The sequence below is a fragment of the Bos javanicus genome, chromosome 1, assembly GCF_032452875.1.
Source record: "Bos javanicus breed banteng chromosome 1, ARS-OSU_banteng_1.0, whole genome shotgun sequence".
Taxonomy (NCBI): domain Eukaryota; kingdom Metazoa; phylum Chordata; class Mammalia; order Artiodactyla; family Bovidae; genus Bos; species Bos javanicus.
In genome coordinates, this window is record NC_083868.1 from 1848963 (window position 1) to 1867004 (window position 18042).

The window sequence follows — 18042 nt, forward strand, 5'->3', positions numbered from 1 at the left end:
TGCCGTACACCTGAAACAATGTAAATCAACTATACTTCAATTTTAAAATTACTTAAATAAAAAAAAGAACCTATAATGCTGGCATAAGATTAGAATTTAAGTTACCCTTTAGTTCAGCTGGTAAGGAAAATACTACATCTGAAAAATGGAAAGAAGAGACTTGTCTTTGCCTTTGTGTGTCTGGGAGATCCTCTGATCACATGGGTGTTGATGTGAAAGACGGTTGGCTCTCAATTAACTGGACTAATAGCAGGAAACCCTGCGGTAGATCACAAAAAGGAGAACCCAAGGCAAAAATAATTTGCAAGTGCCTTACATAATTTTCCAGCAACAGATTCACCTTGTTACATTTGCCACAAAACTTGGGTTCCTAGAATATTCGTCAGTTGGAGCATAGAACGTGGCTTGATTTAGATCTTGTTAGGAGGAGGAAGATAACAGCTATTTACAATGTGCCTACTTAGTGCCAGGCAATAAACCAGACACTTTTCATACCCCCCCTGGTGGATTTTTATCCCCAGTAAGTAGGAATCTGAGCCTAGGCTACAGTAAGTAACTTTCCCAAGGTCACTCAATTACAGTATCAAAGTTGCAGCCCCGTCTGAAGCTGAAACCCACATTTTCAACCCAACCGGAAAAATCAGATCACATTTTGTTCAACAAATATTTATGGGCCAACTATGTTTCAAATCCTGCTTGCTAAGTAGCAAGGGTATAAAAATAAATAAGAGAAATAGCATTCCTAGTAAAGCACAATCCAGCAGGTGAAAAGAGAAGCAGTGATGCATAGTAGATTCTACATAAATATTGGATCAATGAGGGAATGAGTCCTCTCGGGTTTGTGAAGCTGTTCATATCTGTCCGGTGGGTCAATGACAGACTGGGAGATTTTTTTTTATTTTATTTTTTTCAAGTATAGTTGATTTATGATGTTGTGTTAATTTGTGTGTACAGTAAAGTGATTCCGTGGTACATATATATACCTTTTTTAACATACGCTTTTCCATTGCAGTTTATCACAGGGCATTGAATATAGTTCCCTGTGCTCTTCAGTAGGACCTTATTGTTTATCCATCCTGCATATAATAATTTTGATCTGCTAATCCCGAACTCCCAATCCATCCCTCCCCCTTCACTACCCCTTGGCCACAAGTCTGTTCTCTACACTGTGAGTCTGTTTCTGCTTTGTATGTAGATAAGTTCATTTGTGAATGACAGGCTTTAAAAAATGCCAATTGACATAGTCATATTCTTGATTGTTTCTTACAGAATGTGAATTTCATGCAAATATTCAATCTTACTCTAACTCGGACACAAAAAGTATTTTGACTCCCACTTCCTAGTGTGTTGTAAAACATTATCCAAGTCTGAGTTTCCTAAAACCCAGACCAGTCTTCACCTAAAATAAAATATAATAATCTAAAAGGGTAATAACTTGTTTAAACAATGTAACTAAATTCATGATTTTTAAATGGGAATATTTTGTGTTGTTAAGTTAAAAAAAACCAACTGACTAATTTAAAACAGTTTAGTAATAGGAAAATTTGTTATTTCTCATTAAGAAAAAAATCTAGAAAAAGCACATCCCCAGCTTGATTAAATTGGCTATTTGGTGATGTCATCAAGGACTTAGTTTCTTTGCATTCCCCACCCACCCTGCCCCCAAAACTTTCATCTTTAGCTTGCTAGATTAATTGCCTTCATGGTTTGCACTGCGGCTGCCATAATTCCAGACATCACATGAATGGCTTTTCAACTCCAGCTCCCAAATACCTCTCCCCAAACTGCAATGGTCCTAGTTCACACTGTCGCCATTTTGATCCCAGACAATTGTAGGAGTTTCCCATAGTGCCCAGCTGTGGAAACCCAGATATTATTGTCATTTTCACATTAAACATTTCGATTGTCCTTATTACCCTCGAAAGAAAATCCAAACTCTTTAACTTGGTTTACATGGCCCTTCAGGATCTGGCCCAACCTACCGGCTAGTTTCATCTCTCCATATCTCAGCTTTCCAGGTGGCTCAATTGTAAAGAATCCATCTGCCAATGCAGGAGACATAGGAGATACAGGTTCGATCCTGGAGTTAAGAAGATCCCTTGGAGTAGGAAATGGAAACCCACTCCAGTATTCTTGTCTGGAAAATTCTATGGACAGAGGAGCCTGGCAAGTTACAGTCCATGGGGTCACAGAGTCAGACATGACTGAGCGCACACACACACAGGTTAATATTCCAGCCAAACCAAATGCTATAGGGTAAATGGTTGTATCCCCCCACCTCAAATTCTTATGTTTAAATCTGATCCCCAGTGTGATGGTATTTCGAGATGGGGCCTTAGGGAGGTGGTTTGTTATGAAGGTGAAGCCCTCAGGAATGGGATTAGTGCCCTTATAGAAGAGACCCCAGAGAGCTCCCAGTCCCTTCTCATGAAGACAATATGAGAAGATGGCCAACTGAGAACCAAGAAGAGGGCCCTCACTACACATCAAGTACGCTAGCAACTTGGCATTGAACACCCAGCAACCAGATCTGTGAGAGATAGATGTCAGTGGCTTGTAAGCTCCCTAATCTAGGATACTGTGTTATAGTAGCCCCTACAGACCAAGACACCAAGCCCACCTGTGCTCTACAGCTCCTGGTCCTTGCTTATGCCTATTCCTCACCTAGAATATTCCTTCCTGTTCATCTAACACTTACATTTCCCAATAATTCATTCAACAAACATCTGCTGAGTGCCTACTCTGCACCATGAACTAGTCTAGGTACTGAGAATAAGGATACTGTAGGGAACAAAAGAAAGTATCTAAGTTTATGACCTTATATTTTGGTTGAGGGAGACAGACACAAAGCATAAACAAGTAGCCATGTAGTGTGTGTCAGATGGTAATAAGCGCATTAAAGGAAAATAAAGCTAGATGGGGGACAGGGTGTACAAGAGGCTGGGCTAACTTTTTAAGTAACGTGGGTATGAGAGTCCTCACCCAGAAGATGACAGTTAAGCTCAGCTTGGACATTCCTTCTTCCTAGAAGCCTTCTTGAAATTTTCCAAGTCCAGGTTAAGTGCCATATTTATGAACTTCCACACGATCTCTATTTCCCCATTATAATACTTCACATGTCATAGAGTATTTTTCTGTTTATTTGTGTGTGTCAATTGTAAACTCGGGGGCACAGGGAATTGTAGATGTTCATGCTGTTTGCTGAACCCACAAATGAAGTGACCACCTACATTATTTATAAGTGCTACAGATAATTTATGTAACGTTTATGGCAGTAGTGCTGTGTTTTTACAAGGCACTCCTGCACACTTGGCCTCATGCGAGACAGGCAGGTGGCATTGTCCCCTTTTAACAGACTCTCCAAAAAGTTACATTTCTTGCCCAGGGTGTCACAATGAGAAGAAATTCCAGCTCAATCCCACCCCTCACATCTCCAGAACCAATGTGCTTTCCAGAAAAATCCCACTGCCTTCCTGAAGCATGTTCTGTAAAAATACCAGCCACTGACCCAAGCACACTTGGCGTGCTCAGCCAACGTCTATTCACTTTTTATCACGAAAAGACCTTGGCTCTTCCCCGGGGTTCCCATATTCCCACCCCCTAGGAAGCTTTCACCAAATGCTAAAGCCACGGTGTAAACCCAGAGGTAAACCTTCAGGAATTCCTTGATGGAGCTGCTGCACGGTCTGCCTGCCTTTTCACACTATTTTCCCAAATGTTTACTGTAAGCGTACTCCTCCGAGTATGCTTCTAGCAGATCCAATTCAGACAATCACAGAGTGGGGATCCACTGAAATACTCTCACTGCTGGCACTTTTCAGCTGATGTTGCCTTTGCGATGTGTTAATTAAAACATGTGGGGTTCATAAAAGCTGCAGGCAGAATCGCAGATGGGAGTCATTTAGCAATAATGAACACCCTCCGGCCCCAGCCTCCCCACCCTGCTTGCTGACAAACTGTCACTACGTTTGGACAAGAGGAACTGAGAAGGGGCTGACTGGGCAAAAAAGTCAGTGTTTGGCAAAATCTCTGCCCCTTAGAGCTGTCCCATGTCAAAGAAGCACAGGGGAGGGAAGTGAACCCAGGCTCCCCTCATTTCAGAGAAGTGATTTAAGCGGCAGGCAGGGTTGAACAGTTCTTGGTAGTTTTCCACTTGCTGCTCACAAGTCCTGACCCTCTTTGGTTCTTTGTCACTTGGCTCCATAAAAACACCCACTTCAGGGAACTTGAACACTTGCTCACACCACCCACCGCCCCACTGGCATGTGGGGAAGAGGGTTAGAAGTTCACATACTCTCACGCCATTGTTTTCTTGTGTGGTTCTTGGACAGGCACCTCTAAACGAGCCAAACGCTTGTCACTGTTGCCGCATGATTTTGTACCGGTGGCTTCCTTCCATCCTCCCATCCTCCAGGCAGGTGGGCAGCGGGAGAGAGTTAACTATTTGATGAACAGTTTACAAAATGAGTGGGCACGGACAATAAAGCAAGTCTGGATGCTCTGAAATGGGCCGCTTGGTAATCAGAGGGCTTCTTTCCACCTGCAAGACTTCTTTGCAGTTGAATAGACACGGCACAGAATAAGCACTCTTATCTTTCTTGGGGAAATAAATGTTTTCTCAGGGAGCTGGAAAATTCTCCCGTAAGTATAAACATTTAGAGGGGGAAGAAAAGAGATAAACTCCCTAATTCTAGTAACTAGGGGTAACCTATTGGATCATATGTTCTCGCCTCCATCACTGTTTATGTCTAAGGTCTGTGCAGCCTGAATTCCGCCCACGTTAGCTTTCAAGAAGGAAGAAGCAATCCTTCCATTCCTTTCCCTGCTTCCAACTCAGAGCGTTCAAACAGCTGGACGCCTTTGAAAAAAATGACTGTAATCATGACAAAAACATACTACTTGCAACACAGAACTGAGAGAAAAGAAAAACATTTTCTGTGATCATTTTTCCTTTGCATTTCTGAAAAGTGAGGGAAATTTTCATTTAAAAAAAAAGGCCATAAAACTGTCTCAGGATCCCCTCCGCATAGATGAGAGAAGACAGCCATGAAAAGAAATTACAGAATGAGAAAACAACACTGTTCTGATCCTCCACTGCTTCTTTTCAGAAGTGAATCTTTCCAGAAACTTCTAAACATCTAATAAAAAACCAAATCTTTTTAAGTTATGAGTGACTTTTCAGAAAGGTGTCCCATGGCCTCAATTATATGACCAACAAAAATGAATAAGGTAAATCCGAATGGAAGCAAGAACTCAGTCAAAATGAATCAGCTTCTTTCTCAGCTAGAGATTCGTCTAAAGGATTGTGTTGAACCATTATTCTTGATGATTGTGGACTGACATTTCTGGAAATATAAGTGTCCTGGCCAAATGGGAGACAGAGAGTGTGGTCAGAAGAGTTCCTTGGAGTTTGTACTCAGTTCAAATACAGACTGAGTCATTTCCTAACTGTGTCCTCTTAAGCAAATCACTTGGCTTCTCTAACCTGAGTTTCCTCATCTACAAAACGGAAGTAAAAATAAATACAGCCCCGTCCATCATAGGTTCTCAAAAAGATGAAAAGATAAGACAAAGTGCTTCAAGACACTAACTTCTTGAGATGGCACCTGGCATCTCTTATGCAGTTGTTAAAAGAAAGCCTCCATTATTATTACCATATGGAGGAGTCACAAAGATGATTAACTGCTGCTGGTACACCTGACTTCTCCTCCTGGGTACAAGAACTTGAAGCTAAAGCAAACCGATGGAGGTTTTCCCATATAGAAGCATGTTTAATGTAGACTCAAAACCAGACTGAATCATATTTGCAAAATCAGCTAACAAACTTCCATCATGTCAGGTCCCATGGGGAGGTTCCCAGGGATGAGAAGAGAACTAAATTTTGTCCTCCCAGAACTCATGTGTTGGCTACTGAGTGAAGTAAGTCAGACAGAGAAAGAGAACTATTATATGATATGCCTTATATGTGAAAGTTTCCCAGTCGTGTGTGACTCTTTGTGATCCCATGGACTATATAGTCCATGGAATTCTCCAGGCCAGAATACTGAAGTGGGTAGCTGTTCCCTTCTCCAGGGGATCTTCCCAGCCCAGGGATTGAACCCAGGTCTCCTGTATTGCAGACCGATTCTTTGCCAGCTGAGCCACAGGAGAAGCCCAGATTCCCTTATAGATAGAATCTAAAAAGAAATGATACAAATGACCATATTTACAAAGCAGAAACAGACTTACAGACTTAGAGAACAAATTTATGGTTACCAGGGGGGAAGGTTGGTGGGAAGGGATAGTTAGGGAGTTTGGGATCAATATATACACACTGCTGTATTTCAAACGGATAACCAACAAGGACCTACTGTATAGCACAGGGAACTCTGCTCAATGTTATATGGCAGCCTGGATGGGAGGGTAGTTTGGGAGAGAATGGATACACGTATATGTATAGCTGAGTCCATTTGCTGTCCACTTGAAATTCACAACATTGTTAATTGGCTATACTCCAATACAAAATAAAAATATTTTTAATTTAAATTTTAAAAAATTCATATGTTGGATGTCCAAACCCCCAAGTGATTGTTTTAGGAGCTAAGTAAAGGTTATATGAGTTCACGAAGGTGGGGTCCTAGTCAAATAGGATTAGTGGCCTTCCTAGAAGGTACCGCAAATGGTGCCCCAAATGCAGGCAGCAAAGAAAAGCCATGCAAGGACAGAGCAAGAGGGTGGCCATGTGCAAGTGATGAAGACAGCTCTTACCAGGATCTGAACCAGCCAGTATGTTAATCTTGGACTTCTCAGTCTCCAGAACCAATAATGAATGCTGTTGTTCAAGCCACCCAGTCTGCAGTACTCTCTGTTTTTTATGGGAATTAGAAATAACTAAGAGAGAAAGATGTCACTTTCTTCTTTCCCCACCAGCAATAAATTGGAAGTGTGCCTTAATGAATACAGAATGCCTCCTTTCCCAAATAGCTCTGTCCTAGTCTTGAAGGATGGCTGGTGTATGTAAAATTTATAATGGTTTTATCTAATTTTGGAAGATAAATACATCAAATACCATATTTTAGGTGAAGTAACTTTCACATGGGGAAGAAAATTCACCTCCCACTGGAGAGCTATGATGTACACAACTGTCAACTGGAGAATATATTTTGTTGCACGATTTGAAACTCTTGGCAGGACTGAGCAAGAAAGCCACTCCCGACGACTTTTGTAAGAAACCTCCTTGAAGCTTGGAGGCTTAGTTCTCTGCTGACACACATTTCTGCAACCGATTCACATGTCTGAAAACAGATGTTATCATCAGTTATGGAAATTATAGTTTCCCCAAGGGAGCGGGCAGTGTACCAAGAGATGAAAATATAGATAGAGGATGAGTAAATTCTAAAATGTTCTAGTAATTTCTGCAGAAACAAGTTAGGTGGCCTCCAGCTCTACTCTGAGCAAAATGTTGCACAGTCCTTTGAACCCTCAATGGGTGGCTGGTGCCAGATAGTGGCAAAGATTCTGGGCCGGGAGCCAGGAAGTTCCAGTTCAAATCCACTAGTTCGATGACTATTCATTGAGGACCTAATACACATTATGGTAAAGTGGAAGGGAACAGAGACAAAACAAAACTAACAGGTCAAGTCCTGGCCCTGCCCTTGACCAGGGCCAGGTGACCTTGGGGGAGTTGGTCACTCTTCCTGTGCCTTAGTTTACCACGGTTGATGGGACAGACTAAGAACAGTATCTGCACATCTTCAGAGGCCCCATGTGTGTTTGCTGCCATCATCACTGCCACTTGAGCCAGGGTCCATCCCAGGTTCTGGCCTTGCCACCCCCTTTCCAACACTTCAGAGCTCTGTGTGACTTTCCATGAAACATTTAGTCTGCCAGTGCTTCAGTTTCCTCATTCGTAGATTGGAGAAGGCAGTGCAGATGAAGTGAAATAAACTATGCAAAATGCATGGTATAAAATGATTGTGAGGTTAATATTGGAAGGAAATCCAAAAAGAGAAGATGTACGTACACATAGAGCCAATTAACTTTGCTGTACAGCAGAGACTAACACAACATTGTAAAATAACTCTATTCCAATAAGCACTTCCCAGGTGGCACTAGGGAGTAAAGAATCCACCTGCCAATGCAGGATATGCAAGAGACGCAGCTTTGATCCCTGGGTTGGGAAGATCCCTTGGAGTAGGAAATGGCACCCAACTCTAGTATTCTTGCCTGGAAAGTTCCATGGACAGAAGAACCTGGCAGCCTACAATCCATGAGGTAGAAAAGAGTCAGACACGACTGAGCACAAATACTGCAATAAAAATTAATTAATAAAAATAAGGTTAATATTCTTTTTCTGTTCCTTTCCACCTCCCTCACTCTCCCATCACCACTGAATTATTCACCACAGACCAGGCTACAGACAGACCCTGATAATGTCCGTGGGTGAGGGAGGGCATTGTGATTCCTTTTGTGAGCTTTGTCTCTTTGATCATCTGTAGTCAGGGTCTTACACACATAGCACACAGTGGAAATAGAAACAATTGTCTAAATCAGGGGTCTGCAAACTTTTTCTGTAACGGGCCAGACAGTAAATATCTTCGGCTTTGTGGGACACGTGGTCTCTGTCACACTATTCAACTTGTGGAATGTGTGAAAGCAGGCTTAGACAATCTGTAAACAAATGAACACAGTTGTGTTCTAATAAAACTTTATTTACAAAAACAGGCAGTGGGCCAGATTTGGCCTGTGAACTGTACTTTGCTACCCCTGATCTAGACTCATCCATTCAACAGATACTCTGTTCCTCATACATGAAAGATACTGTCCCAGGTGCTGGGGATACTGCTGAAAATGAAATAATGTCCTTGCCCCAGCCATATCATCAAGGTATTTATTCTTGTCCATTTCTCACACTGAGGAGACCAAGTGAAGACACTTTTTCCAAAAAGGAATCATCATCTGTGTAAGAGGCTACTAGAAGTGTGAATGAACTGAGGACTGAGAAGTGACCACCAGATTCAATAAGGAAGAAACCGTCGGGTGACGAGAGCGTGTCCCTGGAACAGTGGAGATGGAAGCCTGTTGAGTGAAATCCAAGGGGACAGAAGGCAAGGAAGTGAGGACAGGGCAGAAGTGGGCTGTAAACGGAAGCACAGGGCGGGGTGGAGGGCATCGGGGACTTGGGCGCAGGGAGGATTTTTTTTTTCTGGCTTGTGCTGGGTCTTCACTGCAGCATGTAGGCTTCTCATTGCGATGCCTGCTCTAGTCGCAGCACACGGGTTTAGTTGCTCTGGGGCATGTGGGATCTTAGTTTCCAGACCAGGGATCAAACCTACATCCCCTGCATTGGAAGGCAGACTCTCAACTACTGGACCACAGGGAAGTCACATGTTGTTTCAAGATGAGAACCTTTGGGCATGTTTGTACAGAGCAAGATGCAAAAGTCATGTGTGACTCTTTGTGACCCCATAAACTGTAGCCCGCCAGGCTCCTCTGTCCATGGGGATTCTCCAGACAAGAATACTTGAAGATGTTGCCATGCCCTCCTCCAGGGGATCTTCCCAACCCAGGGATCACACCCATGCCTCCTGGCATTGGCATGTGGATTCTTTACCATCTGAACCACCAGGAAAGCCCTGAGGGAGATAAAAACATTCAAGACAGCCATCTCAGAGGGTAGGAGAATGTGTGGATCAGTGACAAGGAACCAGCTTGCCAGGCAGCACTGAGGTCCCTCCAGAAGAGTGGCCAGCCAGCAGAACTACTGACCCTCGTGGGAAGAATCGTCCCACTAGGACCCTTGCCAGACCGCTGGCCAGCCTACAGAGTGTACCCCTTCAGGTTGGATGTCTACTTCTGGTGCCATCAGCGATGGCCTTGGGGCAGGAATCGCAGGCTGCTCCCTCTGCTTGACTGTCCATGACTCTTCTGTGTTGAGTGGGGGTTATTTCCCAGAGGGATCTGTAGACATCAAGCCCTAGAAGTGGGTGAGAGTGGATAACAGTCTGGGGTTAGGTCTGGGAATATCCACTTGGCATCATGTGACTTTGATTTAGCCCATGACAATGAAATCCAGAAGTTGTACAATACTCAGAGTGTCCAAGACAACACTCAGATCCTGCTCTATTTTTTTCTTAATTCTTGCATATCTGAGGTGGGAGGCAACTCCAGTCTTGTACTACCATCTATTCTGTCCTTAATAGTCCTTAATATGCACCAGACATTGTGCTTATAACCATTAAAATATGTTCTTTCAAGTCATCCTTAAAACAATACTGTGGTCAGAAGTGCTACTGAGTCCATTTCACAGATGAAGTATCCAAAGTTGAGTATGCTCAAACGCACATGGCAGAACACATAACCAGGCCAGGCAGACCTCAAAGTCTGTGCTCTCAACCACAAGCATCAACTGAATATACCTCTCATTCAGTTAGATGCGGGATTTGACTGCAAGTAGCAGAAACTCCCAAAATATCAACTTAAACAAATTAGGGTTATTTTTCTCCCCTCATGTAAAAAATAAAATTCAGTGGTAAATAGTGCAGGACTGGTAGAAGCAGTACAACACCCTCTAAGTGTGACATTTCTCCTATCTTTCTGTATGCCTATCCTCAGTTTGTGAACTTGGCACTCATGATCTCCTCATGGCTACAGGGTGGCAACTCCACTTTCAGCATTCCATCAGCATTCCAAGCAGAAGAAAGAGATGGACAGAGGACAAAAGGTGTATGTCAATTTATTCCCTCCCACTTCACCTTTCTTTCTGTCTTTTATAGAGTTTACCTGGAGGCCCCACCCCACAACATCTGCCTACATCACATTGGCTGCAGCTGTCCCCAGCCCTCTCTGGCTAGTCCAACCCTAGCTAGTCCAACCTTAGCTGAGTCCAACCCTAAAGAAAGATGGTGCTCTGCTGCCACTTCCATTGTTTCTCCAGCAAACCCCCTTTGCCAGCATTGGTGAGGCACTATGAATTCTTTAAGATTAAAAAAAAGCCATGTAGTTATCACCAGAATGTTTCTATAAGTGTGCAGTGTGGTTATGTCACAGAGAAGCTCTTACTTATCATCTGTAGGAAATACTGAGCTTCTTCAGAATGACTAACTGGCCCCCATGAGGAACAAGGTACCAAGAACAGCCCAACTGTCAAAATTCATCCACTGATTTCCCAAAGCATGCCCCAAGGGTCTGGATCTTCACAAAGGGGACAGGCACAACTCTTCCAGGCTCACTGCACCAAGTCTTTAAGAGCTAGAAGAATTTCCTTCTCTTTCTTCTTGGAAAGAAGACTCCTCCCTTTTGAAAAAGAGACTAAGGAATTTATGCTTCCAAGGAAACAAGATGCTCTTAAATCAGTTCCATGTGTATCTGGAGGGTTGACGCTAATGTGTTTAAGGCTTGATGATAACATCTTGCATTTGTGTGGTCCCTTTATTACAATTGATGAGCCAATGTTGATACATCATTATTAACTGAATTTCATAGTTTACACGAGGGCTCATTCTTTATCCGTACTTTCTATGTGTTTGGACAAATGTATAATGATACATATTCACCATTGTAGTACCATACAAAGTAGTCTTTTCACTGCTCTAAAAATCCTCTTGTGAGCCACCTTTTTATCCCACACTTCCCCCGGCCCTTGAATGCCACTGACCTATTTACTATCTCCATAGTCTTCCCTTTTCCTCAATGTCACACTGTTGAAATCAAATAGAATGTAGCTTTTTCAGATTGGCTTCTTTCACTTAGTGATACGCATTTAGGGTTCCTCTATGTCTTGTCATGGTTTGATAGCTCCTTTCCTCTAACTGCAGAATACTATTCTATTGTCTGGATATACCACATTATTTATCCATTCACCTACTGAAGGACTTCTTGGTTGATTCCACTTTGGGGCAATTAATGAATAAAGCTGCTATAAACCTACCTGTGCAGGTTTTTTGTGTGGACATAAGTTTCTAATTCCTTGGAGTAAGTATTAAAAAGTGCTACTGCCAGATTGTATGCTAAGAGAATGTTCAGTTTTGTAAGAAACTGTCAAACTGACTTCGAAAGTGGCTGTACCATTTCACATTCCCATCAGCAGTCAATGAGTGTTCATTTTGCTCCAAATCCTCCCCAGCACTTGCTGTTGTCAGTGTCTTGAATTTTAACCCCTTCAGTATTTTTAAATTCATTCATTCAATAAACACTTAATGTGTACCTACTGAGTGTCATACATTAGATAGAGTCCTCTCTTCAGGCGCTCAGAGCTCAAAATACTTTTAGCTTTAAGGCTGAAAGTTTGGGAGAGTCCTGCATCTTTTTGATCAATGGTTTCAAAGGTTTATCTGGCATCTGAATCATTTAGAGGGCTTGTTAAAACATAGATTGTAATGGGCAGGGGTAGGAGGCAAGGCGTACATCCAGGGTGTCTGATTCAGTAGGTCTGGGATAGGACCCAAGAATTTATATTTCTAACAAGTTCCTAGAGGTTGCTGATGCTATTGGTCCAGGAGCCACACCTTGAGATCACTAATCTAGATGCTTCTTGATTTAAAGAAAAACATCACGTGAAACAACCACAACCTCCATAGTAAACTCTATTTTAAGACTTTGGGGACACACCTGGTCCCAGCAAAAGTTCATGACATCTATGCTTCACCTGCCCCTAAAAGTTCTCAAGACTCTCTGAAGCACCTTAGTTTAAATACTGTTTTCCTTCCAGAACAGAAAACATTTGATAGGCTCATCATCACTGTCAGGGGAAGCAGCTCTGTGGTGGAAAACCCTAGCACGAAGATTCCTTCTGGAACATCAAGCATACATTGACATCGGAGGCTATGTTAATGCATCCTGATAAGCATAAATCACAGAGATGGAGGTGGGAGAAAGTGGCAACAGCCGTCTCGTCCCCCTGGTGCTAAGTTTTGTGCTGAGCCCCCATTCGCCAGGTGACCCCAAGACCTCCATCACTGATGGTTCACATCTCAAAAACAGTGTCATCTGCAGGAAAGACCTGACTGTGACCCCAGGAGTCAGACCATTCTGCAGCCACTTCTTGGGCTCTGCCTTTACAGCCTGTTTTAATCACAGCCTCGTCTGCATCTCTGTCCTAAGAATCAGTGTCACACTCAAGGTGATGCTGCCTCCAGAGGGAATCCAGTTTTCATTGTCATTCTGCTTGCCAGCATTTGTTGTTCGTGACTGTGCCAGACACTGTGCCAGGCACTCCACATGCCTTCTGCTGAATCTTCCCAAAGGCCTCCAAAGGTGGGTCCTATTGGCATCACCATCCCCACTGTGAAAACACAGGCTCCAGGCCACATAGCTAATAAGTGACAGAACCAGAATTTCAACTCAGCTCAGGCTGATATAACAGACCGTAATGTAGAAGGGCAGATATGAGCCAAGCTACTAAGATATGGACCTAGAAGATAGGAGGTAGAGTCTAGAATCAAGAACAGAGACTTCCGTGAAATGGATCTCCAACTGGAAATGGCCTTTCACCTCCCGGTTGCTGTGGAGCTCTGTGCATACCCAGGGACAGCACTTCTCTTGGGCCACGCAGAATAGAATTGTTTACACTTCATTTGTCTCTTCTGCTCTGGAGTCTTGTCCAAAGACGGCACTGGGAAAGGTATATCCTTAAGAAAGGGATGGATGGATGAAGAGTGGTCAAACAGCACATCTAGCCCTGAGGTCTTGGTTTCTAAAGCTGTTCTCCAATATAAGGCTCCAGGGCTCCTTAGAGAAGTGGCTGACTGTAGGACTGGAGCAGGAAATGTACAAGATGAGCCTAACGTGGGATGCAGTACCAGAAAGTAATATGAGCAAATAGGGTAGGGAGTCCCTGGAAAAAGAGAAATGGGAATGGATTTCTTGACAGAAGAGAAGCCATTTTTGCCTTAAGCCATTCTGTGATCTAAGCTTGACCACAGTGCTTGCCCTTGAACAGGTCTCAGTAGTTACTAATTGTAGAGGAACAAAAGAATATAGAAATAAAACTACTGGTTTCAGGTAAGAGAAGTAACCATAGCTTAGATAAAGTATCAGTTGTAAAGACTCTCCAGCTTCCCAAGTGGCTCAGTGGTAAAGAATCCGCCTGCCAATGCAGGAAACTGGGATTCAATCCCCATGTCAGGAAGATCCCATGGAGAAGGAAATGGCTACCCGCTGAAGTATTCTTGAAAGTCCCATGAACAGAGGAGCCTGGTGGGCTATAGTCCATGGGGTTGCAAAAACGGTCGGACTTGACTCAGCAACTAAATAACAACAAAAACTCCCAGTTCTGTTTCAATGCTAAATATTAGCCTGTAGGCTCAACCACCAGATCAGTTGGAACTTAAGGGATGATCGTGTTGGCCTTTTCTGACCCTCACGACTTCAATCCACTAAAGCTTGAACTCTGTCAACAACCCAAGCCTGTTCATGAATATGCATATACCCTTAGCTTAAATGGAGAAGGGAATGGCTACCCACTCCAGTATTCTTGCCTGGGGAATCCCATGGACAGAGAAGCCTGGAGGGCTACAGTCCATGGGGTTGCAAAGAGTCGGACTCCACTGGACTAACACTTAGCTTAAAACTTTCCCAGTTTTCTGTTCAGGGAGACACTGCTTTGGGAAAGATCTTCAGTGTTTTCCTTACTTACTGAAAGTAATAATAAATCCTTCTTTCTCCTGATCTTTGGCTTGGTTGTGTTTTTTGGCTGAACAACCACCGAGAGGCAAACTCAGTTTTGGGGTAACACGGGGGAGGAGGGGATCAGTACAGAAAAAGGAAAGCATTTAAAGTTCACAATATGAATATTTTCCCATGAAAGATTCATGTTATAGATGGATCGTTGCTCTAATAATTGCTGTATTTTCCTGACCATATTACTTCAGTATAGCTAAATAGTATAAGTCAGTACAACTATCCCAAGGCACACACCTTTCCTTGGAAAGAACCAGCATGGCTTAATACAGAGCCTCCATCCCAGATTCACAATCCCTGAGCAGAGGAGGATCTCTGAAAGTTGTGGTCCTTTTCTTAGAGGCCCTAGTTACGTTTTTAACTTCTATCAGAACCGCCACACTGCCCCAGGCAGCCACAACAGGTGGATGACGCCAAGTACCGTGGTTATTCTATGCGGTGGGTAAAGGTCTGCACTTGCTTTGTCTGTATTGATGATCATGGCATATCACACTCAAGCAAATAAACGATTCAGAAGGAAAGTTGCCCTACTGCGGTTGGCCAAGAGGCTGGGCCAGAGTTCCAACAATTCAGTGAATTCCATGTTTGACAGCAAGGAGTCGGTCCTGCCTTACTCCCAGCAGAGTGACGCGTCCATCCACTCCTCCTTCCCCTGTATTGATCACATGGAAATGAACCTCTGTCAATTGTGTTTTCCAGGCTTCCTGGCTGAAGGACAGCACTGGAAAGAGACTGAGGAGAAGGAGGAAGGGAGAACCCAGGGGGCCACCCTCTTTCTCTCTCTGCTTCACGGGCTGTCTCAGCAGCTGCTGCATCTCCAGCATGGCTCCAGCTCCCACCAGACACGCCCACCATGGGTGCTGAGTGACTCGGCTCCTGACTCTGCTAACACCCTCCTTCCTGAGTCCCCAGCCTAGGGGACTGGGGGCCTCCTGCTCTTGCTGATTTTTGGATTCCTTCACTTCCCATTGCTTGGCTTCTCAGAACTTTCATCAGCTGTGTAACCAATTTCCTGTATTAAACATCCTCTATTTTAAATAGTTAGAGTGGGACTTCACTGGTTGTGCAGTGGTTAAGAACCTGCCTGCTAATGCAAGGGGACACGGGTTCGATCCTGGTCCGGGAGGATCCCATATGCCGCAGGCAGCTAAGCCTGTGTCCCACAACTACTGAGCCCATACCCTAGAGCCTGCTAAGCCTCAACTACTGAGCCCACATGCTGCGACTACTGAAGCGCGAGCACCCTAGACCGCGTGCTCTGCAACAAGAGCAGCCACTGCAATGAAAAGGCTGTGCACCACAACTAGAGAGTAGCTACAGCTCGTAGCAACTAGGGAAATTCCACATGCAGCCACAAGGACCCAGCACGGCCATAAATAAATAAAACTTTTAATAAATAAATTTTTAAAAGACTCAGAGTAGATTCTGATTTCCTGATTAAACTTTGCAATGTCTAAGACCTGATATTTTTCATTTTAATCCAGATCAAGTAAAGGAAACACATACATTTTGAGACCACTTTTCATCAGCCCTGGACACTTCATATCATTTATTTCATAAGTGTTTATTTGAACGAGGTGGATCCCCATCACTGTGACGGAGTAATAAGAGGACCTGAGAGAAGGGTGCGGAGAAGGCAATGACACCCCACTCCGGTACTTTTGCCTGGAAAATCCCATGGATGGAGGAGCCTGGTAGGCTGCAGTCCATGGGGTCACTAAGAGTCAGACACGACTGAGCAACTTCGCTTTCACTTTTCACTTTCGTGCATTGGAGAAGGAAATGGCAACCCACTCCAGTGTTCTTGCCTGGAGAATCCCAGGGACGGGGAGCCTGGTGGCTGCCGTCTATGGGGTCACACAGAGTCAGACACGACTGAAGTGACTTAGCATAGTATAGAATAGCATAGAGAAGGGTGCAGAGAAGCATGACTGGACTTTATAGAACCTCCTGGCCCAACAACTTCAGCAAAATCAATGTATCTCCTCTAAAACTAATAAATTTGTGGGCTATACACTTTCAAGGGCTTCTCTGGAGGCTCAGATGGTAAAGAATCCACCTGCGATGCAGGAGACCCAGGTTCAATCCCTGGGTCAGGAAGATCCCCTGGAGGAAGGCATGGCAACCCATTTCAGTATTCTTGCCTGGAGAATCCCCATGGACAGAGGAGCCTGGCGGGCTCCTGAGCAGCTAAGCACAGCACAGCACACACTTTCAGGCCTCTCCAAAGTCACACAATGAAGGAAACAACATTCTTCTTTGCTTGCTAGGTTGTCCAGGACACCACCTTGGTGTTTCTAGGTTAACTAGACAAACTACAAAGAGCTTCCTTGATGGCTAAAAGATTCCTCCGTTCATAAGAAGAAAGATGTAGTTTTGGCCTAATGTTGATGTTTTCATTTTGTCTCATTGACTCCATGTGGCCAGTCCCTAGATGCCATGGTTTGGGATCTGTTAGAGAACTAGAGTGGTTTTGCAGTAATTAAGGACTATTTGTTTGAAGAGCCACTTGTTACTTTGTAGGGCAAGGGTTATTTGTTTCCATTGCTGTCTAATGCAATAGGCCTTGCCTAAGGTAACCAGACTATGCCAAAGCCTTTGACTGTGTGGATCACAATTAACTGTGGAATATTCTGAAAGAGATGGGAATACCAGACCACCTGATCTGCCTCTTGAGAAACCTATATGCAGGTCAGGAAGCAACAGTTAAAACTGGACATGGAACAATAGACTGGTTCCAAATAGGAAAAGGAGTACGTCAAAGCTGTATACTATCACCCTGCTTATTTAACTTATATGCAGAGTACATCATGAGAAACGCTGGGCTGGAATAAGCAGAAGCTGGAATCAAGATTGCCAGGAGAAATATCAATAACCTCAGACATGCAGATGATACCACCCTTATGTCAGAAAGTGAAGAGGAACTAAAAAGCCTTTTGATGAAGGTGAAAGCAGAGAGTGAAAAAGTTGGCTTAAAGCTCAACATTCAGAAAACGAAGATCATGGCATCTGGTCCCATCACTTCATGGGAAATAGATGGGGAAACAGTGGAAACAGTGGCTGACGTTATTTTTTTGGGCTCCAAAATCACTGCAGATGGTGATTGCAGCCATGAAATTAAAAGACGCTTACTCCTTGGAAGGAAAGTTATGACCAAACTAGATAGCACATTCAAAAGCAGAGACATTACTTTGCCAACAAAGGTCCGTCTAGTCAAGGCTATGGTTTTTCCAGTGGTCATGTATGGATGTGAGAGTTGGACTGTGAAGAAAGCTGAGCGCAAAAGAATTGATGCTTTTGAACTGTGGTGTTGGAGAATACTCTTGAGAGTCCCTTGGACTGCAAGGAGATCCAACCGGTCCATTCTAAAGGAGATCAGTCCTG

The 18042-nt window shown here is 43.7% G+C and overlaps 1 long non-coding RNA gene across 1 annotated transcript in view; it reads left to right on the plus strand.

The window, feature by feature from the left end:
- The window catches only part of LOC133254004 (uncharacterized), a 28771-nt gene extending 13352 nt beyond the window's left edge, over window positions 1-15419 (plus strand). The window contains exons 2-3 of the long non-coding RNA XR_009738530.1: window positions 10633-10702; window positions 15358-15419. This is a non-coding gene — a long non-coding RNA (uncharacterized LOC133254004). The remainder of the gene's footprint in view (window positions 1-10632; window positions 10703-15357) is intronic.
- Window positions 15420-18042: the final 2623 nt, after the last annotated feature.